Source organism: Lactuca sativa, chromosome 5, assembly GCF_002870075.4.
Source record: "Lactuca sativa cultivar Salinas chromosome 5, Lsat_Salinas_v11, whole genome shotgun sequence".
Taxonomy (NCBI): domain Eukaryota; kingdom Viridiplantae; phylum Streptophyta; class Magnoliopsida; order Asterales; family Asteraceae; genus Lactuca; species Lactuca sativa.
The window spans coordinates 188,889,107-188,896,595 of NC_056627.2; positions in this window are offsets into that span (position 1 = coordinate 188,889,107).

The window sequence follows — 7,489 nt, forward strand, 5'->3', positions numbered from 1 at the left end:
CAAAAGACCCCACACTTATTCTATGCTTATCCCCAAGCAAGTTGATTTTTATTTCACCATCATTGTATAAAACAATCCATTTCAAATCCAACCATTATCCCAAGACCGTAATGCATGTATTTGTGTCTATGATTCCTAAGAACTTTTCATTCCTAAATACTCACAATCCTTATGAACCTTCACCCCTTAGCTTATACGACAATCATTTTTGCAACCCTCCGAACCCATCCCCATAAATCTTTCTTAAACTCAATATATTTTTGGTTTGACTACCAAGCATACATAAATTCTAGAAAAATTAAAAGTTTATACCACATTGGAGCTCTTTGGAATTCATATCTTCTTTGTTATTTGCCTTTTAATTTCTTTGAATTCGCCACCTTCTTGTTTGATTTTCGGTATCTTCAACTTTTTGAATTTCTTCAGAAATTTGATCTTTAAATTTAATACTTTGACTGCTACAAAATTCTTTCTACTTTTGGTAATTTCTCTCTTTTTTCTTCCTTATATATATATATATATATATATATATATATATATATATATATATATATATATATATATATATATATATATATATATATATATATATATCTCACTTTTTTTCGCTCAAATCCTACATGTTGAGGCAAAGGGTTTAGCTTCAACCTTTATTGATTAAGGTATTAGTCTATGTTCAATGACTACACAAGCTCTCCTGGATGGATTTCAGGTACAGGCTGCAGAACTTGTTACATCATATAAGCTACCACGTTACGTTTCATACCCCATGACTTTTCGCTAGGAAATGGGAAGCCACAAACACACTATAAAATATGTTGGCTCGGGTAAACATTTAAGCTTTTATTGGATCATCCCATCCAAAACTAGCAAAAATTTTAATTAGCTAAGTTTCCTTATTTAAACTATTATTTCAAGTTTATATGAATGCATATTTGTGAAAACTAGCAATGGAAATTTTGAAAAATCAAATGTTTGTTCTCTAATGAAATATACCCCTACCCCACACTTAATTCATGCAATGCCCTCATTGTATGCTATACAAGACATAAAAATAAAAAGCGACATAAAGGAACAGAATCCCCTGGGATAGAAGATGCATCATGAATCTTGTTGTTTGTGTGTAGGAGCGCTTGCTCATAAGTGTGAAAACGGAAGTGCTTAACCGCTACAAAATTTGACTTTAGCAAATGGACATGTGTACTTCATAATCTATAGGATAAGACTCAAAATTCTGACTCAAGAAGGCACCACCTCGTGGTAAGTGGTAACATGTCGTGGTGCGCTTTGTGAAAAATTTGTACGTCTTCTGTTAACGACACCACGTCATGGTTTAGCGTATCATGTCGTGGTGGTAATGAATTTAAAAAAATATGTGATTTTTGCAACAGATTTCTGCGTAATTTTTTTACCAACAAAGATATTCGTTTCTAGAAATGTGACTCTTCACTCAGTGGGTCAAAAAGATACTCGATATGCTCAAATCTCGCCCCTGTCGCCGTTTCTCTAATCTTTCTTTAAAATGCAGCACTCTCTCATGAAAATAACTCTATACTCTAACTTAAACTTCCTGGGAATCTAAAGACAAGAAAAACAAATGATAAAACAAGAAAACAAATATAAGCAACGAAATCCTAAGTGATCATTATCCAAAACAAACAACCAAACAAAACAAACTAAATAAACAAAACCAAAAAGAAATTGTCTTAAATCCACTTCAAATAAAGGATAAAAATCAATCACTCCTCATCATCATCATTAGCACCATCTCCACTTTTGCTTGCACCACCTTGCTGCTAATGCCACAACTCATTCCAACTTGGGACATATAGATATGTAACCGGGTATGCATTGGGTCTCTGAATGTCCATATGTTGCATCAGAATATCCAAATGCATGTTCGTGTAAGTAACACCACATCCCAAGTTATCTTGATATCTCCTTACGGAAACATTGTACAGGTCCATATGAAGCTCGTCTTCTTTCGGAATCACTGGAGGCTCCTCTTCACCCCATTACCACCTCTCTGTCTTACGCGTCTCCCGGGTTGGTTTTGGGAGTTATCAATGGGAATGGAATAATTACCATACCCATTATCATCAACAATGTGAACCCATTTGTAAAGAAGTGGAGAAGAATTTCCGAGCTTGATTATGAGAAAAGAGGCTTCCAGTTTTTCAAGGATTCCAAAAGAGCGTGCCAACTGGGTTATTAACATCCCACCATAAAGAGGAGAACCACGTCGATCCTTGCCCGCCCGAATCGTTAGAAATTCTTCCAATAAAAATGGAATGTCCACACGAATATCCGGTATGATGAGACTCTATAAGAAGAAGACATCCAGTGTTGGGAGTTTGTCCCCCTCTAGCCTTTGATTGATGGTGTGTGTGATTAATCTATGCAGGAGGGGTGTATAGGTCACCGGATCTCACTCTCTTGCGCAGTCCCCGAACTGTACGTGCCATTTGCAATTGTTGGCCAATAAGTTTCATCCTTGAAACCTTCGGTGGTTCGGATACAACTTGCAATGAACTCAAGATATGACACAATATGAACTTCAGATGGGAGATAAATCTCTATCCGCATCGCGAATTCGGCTAGGCTTAGATCGCGCCTCTTTCCCCCAAACAAAAGGTAAGATTTTTTTCCTCATGCGCACCAATTTATCTTTTGAATGAAACCGTTACCAAAAACTCAACCACCAACTCTTTGTAAACTGTTTCCTGAATGTGAAATAAACGCCTCCACACCATACATACAAATTTCCCTTGAATCCCATCCAAAGATTGAACCAAAAATGGTTCCATAGCCTCCTACAACCCGACTTGCTCCATCCAACCCCAATCAATTGTAGTGGGTACATGAACTCGGCGTTCTTTCATCCATGTGAGTCGTCCATTCCATTGTGCTAGAACCCCCAGACTCACTACTAGCGAGAAAGTATACCATGGGAAGTCAGGACGACTCCCAGGTTGGTTTTCCTTCCTCGGATGGCCATAATCTGCAAAAGAAACAAAAAACAAACCCAACGACCAAATACATGTTCACAAAGCAAATCAAAAACAATATGGTCAATTTAAACTGACCACGATGAGGACCATGACGAGTCGTCGTGGTCGACGAACTGGTCAAAGAAATGGGCATAAATCAAACTGATTCAGACCATAATCAACTGCAATCAAGTCTACGGTTTGCTAATGGCATAAAATCTTTTAATTTAATGTCAAATGCAAAGTAAAATCATCGAAAATTAGTTCCGATTTTGACAAAAATCAGAACCCTAACTTATGAAATTAGCCCAAATAATTGTTGAAATCAGTAAATGTTCACCAGTAACAACCAGATACTCGATTACTACTTAAGAAGAGAAGTTGAAAATGTTACCTTTTACTGGAACAAACAAGAAATCAAACGTAGGAGGGGAGGGAGTTCTTCGTGGGAAAGATAGCACTGCGATAGGAATGGAAAGTTGAAAAGTAAAGAAAAATGACCGAATGGTGAGAGTTTAACCCTAATTTTTTACTGTTGTCAAACCGACATCACGTCGTGATGAGTGACACCACGTGGTGAGGTTTTATTGAAATACATGAAATTGCTTTTTGTAAAGTCACCACGTCGTGGTGAATTTTACCATGTCATGGTGGGGGAAATGATTCAATTTTAACCAAATTTTCATAAAAACTACCACCCTACAATCATTCCATATAAAAATTCATAGGAATGAAAAATCAAAAATAAACAAACATACAGAAAATAAAAGAAAAGGAAAGAAAATGCAAACCCAAAACCACAGGTTGCCTCCTGCAAACGCTTCTTTTTGGGGATTCATGAGTCGGAAACCTTCCCGCTTTACGTTGATTCGGCTCGTGCAAATTTCACAATTTCCCCTTATTTTTCTTCATTTGGCATGCCTTCCTCATAGTGCTTTACCCTATGTCCATTAACTTTGAAGGGAGTTCCATCTCTTAATATTAACTCTATGACCCCATGTGGGAAAATTCATTTCACAATAAATGGCCCATCCCAACGAGTTTGTAATTTCCTGGGAAAAAGTTTTAGCCTTGAATTAAAAAGTAGAACCTTTTGCCCTTCTTGAAAATCCTTATGTCCTTCTAACCTTGCGTCGTGTCATTTCTTAGTTTTATCTTTGTAAATTAAAGAGTTAGTGTATACCTCATTTCTTAATTCTTCAAGAGAATTCATTTGCATCAAACGGTTGGTATGAAGTTCAGCTAATTCAAAGTTAAAAATCTTCAAATCCCAAAACGCTTTATATTCAATTTCCACTGGCAAATGGCAATTTTTTCCATATACCAACCTAGATGGTGTAATACCAACAGGTGTTATAAAGGCCGTACAAAATGCCCATAATGCATCATCAAGCTTCTCTAACCACTTCTTATTACTTCCAATTGAATGCTCCAAAATTCTTTTTAATGTCCGATTTGTAACTTCAGTTTGCCCACTTGTTTGCAGATGGTAGGGTGTTGCAAGCCTATGGTGTACACCATATTTTTGTAATACCTTTGCTAATTGTTCATTTGCAAAGTGGGTTCCCTGATCACTTATAAGATCCTTCGGGACACCGAATCATGAAGATAATCTTTGTAGAAAATGAAACAGTACTCGAGCATCATTTGTAGGTAATGTTTGTATTTCTGCCCATTTGGATACATAATCGATCACTACCAATATATATTTATTTCCTCGAGACATCAGGAAAGGTCCCATAAAGTCGATTCCCCAAACATCAAATATTTCATAACCTTGTATTGAATTTTGAGGCATCTTGTTTTGGTAGGAAAATTTTATTGACCTTTGGCATTAATCACATTCATTGAGAAATTGGGTAGCATCTTTAAAAATTTTAGGCCAATAAAATTCAGAATCAAAGACCTTCTTAGCCATATACTATGCTCTATGATGTCCTCTGGTAGGCCTATTATGGCAATGTTTCAAAATATCCAAAATTTCTTTATCGAACACACATCTTCTTATCATTCCATCCACACAACTTCTGAAGAGATACGACCCATCCCAAAAGTAATACTTGACGTTTGAAAATAGTTTCTTCTTTTGTTGGCGAGTTAATTCTTTTGGAAGATAATCACTATCTAAGAAATTGACTATATCTACATACCATGGTACCTATCCTGCGATTACCATCAAATATTCTTCGAGAAAGTCATCTCCAATCTTGTTCTCTTCTAATTCTTCCAAACCCGCATTTTCTAGTCTTGATAAGTGATCGGCAACTACATTCTCAATTCCTTTTTTATCCCTTATTTCTATGTAAAATTCTTGTAAAAGTAGCACCCATCGTATCAATCTTGGTTTAGCATCTTGTTTAGCGAAAGGATACTTGAGGGCAGAATGGTCAGTAAAAACAATAGTTTTAGATAAAACTAAGTAAAGACGAAATTTATCAAAAGCATAGACCACAGCAAGGAGTTCCTTTTTGCTAGTAATAAAATTCTCTTGAACCGGATTTAGAGTCTTACTTACATAATATATAGATTGAAAATGCTTTTCAAGTCTTTATCCAAGAACATCTACAACTGCAAAGTCACTTGCATCAACCATAGGCTCAAACGGAAGGCTCCAATTTGGGGCGATCATGATAGGGGTACTAGTCAATTTCTCTTTCAATAGTTGAAAAGCTTCAAGGCATTCTTTGGAGAAATCAAATATAGCATCTTATTGGATTAGGTGTATACGCCCATAACTATTTTTGGTATGTACTTGATTTGATTATGAGCATGGTCCTCTTGGGTTGACTTCACTCATGCAAATTGATAGGATGACAAGAGGAGAGAAAGTATAATTTATTATATGATTAATAAATTCATACTCAAAATGGTTTTTATTAATATATTACAAGATTAATATATTATTTGGAAATCATATTATTTAATTAGTATTGATCAGAAATTAATTTGGAATTAATGTGGTGATCAAAATAGACTAATTAAATAATTGTGGGACTGTTATGCAAATCATTGATAGTTGCATAATCGGGCTGATGGACTCCATAGAGTGGAGTGACGAAATTTATGGGGAAGCCCATAAGATTTTGTCCACCAGCTCTAAGGAAGGAGTTCATGGGTTGCTTGTTGCCTAAGTTAGGTATTAGGGTTTCCATCTAAAAACCCTACCAGCCCACACAACTATATATAGACCCTTTTGCTAGTATAATTTGTCCCTATAAGTTTCTAGGAAGCCCTAGCCGAATTCTTCCCCTCTCCTAATTCATTTTCTTGCATTGAGTGTTTGTGACTCCATTAGAGGTGCAACACTTGGGGCACTAGGCTTTCAGAAGTCAAGATCACAAAGGATTAAACCTGTTATTGCTACATAACAAGAGAGGTAAAGATTCTAACCCTACTTATATGTTAATTTTGATATATGTATGCAAGTCATAGGGTTATTGCTTTGGTATTCAATGTTGTATGTTCAAGTAAGAAAAACCTAGATCAAAACAATTAGGGTTGCATTTACACCATAGGAATGATGTTATGCTCAAAATCCAACAGTGATATCAGAGGCTAGGTCGTTTTTCAATTGAATAGATGCAAAAGTGAACTGCTAAAGATCAGAAAATCAAAATTTTTGCTATCTGACTGGCTGACTCGCCGAGTCCATGTATGGACTCGTCTAGTTTCATGAACTCAACGAGCTCCATAGTCGACTCGACGAGTCCAGGGCTCTGGTGTCGGGATTTTCAATTTTTTGGCCATATTTTGATGAAGATAACTACAAAAACTCGTTTTTCTTGCCAAAATTTGATTTTTTCAGTTTGGTATGGATATCCTTATCAAAATTTTTGGATTTGGTTAAATATGGATAATATAGGATTATTATGATTCAAATATTTGACCTACTAAGTTTGAAGAGTTTCAAATTACACCCCTTTAGGTTTTATAGTTTAAATTTGAACTTAAAAGTTTTAGTTTTTGAAATTTAAATAGCTAAACCCTAATATTTTGAAATGTTTCAAAATTTGTCCTCAAGTTTTGCAATTTAAAATTTAATTAAAAGTTATTAATTTTGAAATATTAAATTCTAAAACTCTAGTGTTTTGAAAAGTTCAAATTACACCCTTATGGATTTTTTTAAATTAATTAAGAGTTTAATAGAATTAATAAATCCATAATAATATGGTTTAAAGGTTAATCAAATTAAAAGTATAATTTATTAATAGAGTAAACCACCTAGTATTTTAAAAGTATAAAATACAACCCTATACTATATAGAATTAAAAAGTTAAATATTATATATGTATAAGTAAATGTCAGTCTTACCGTTAGTAGGCTTCATTCACGAAGCTGGTCTATAAGGGGTATTTAAGGAAGCGACCTGTAAAATGACCGCCATCGCGTATCCACTCTTACCCACGATACTCTTGACTAGTGGAGGGTCTTTAGCCGAATGGGTAGGATAGGAAACAACCATCCATTATAAGCATAATGAAATACAAAGTAACTAAACA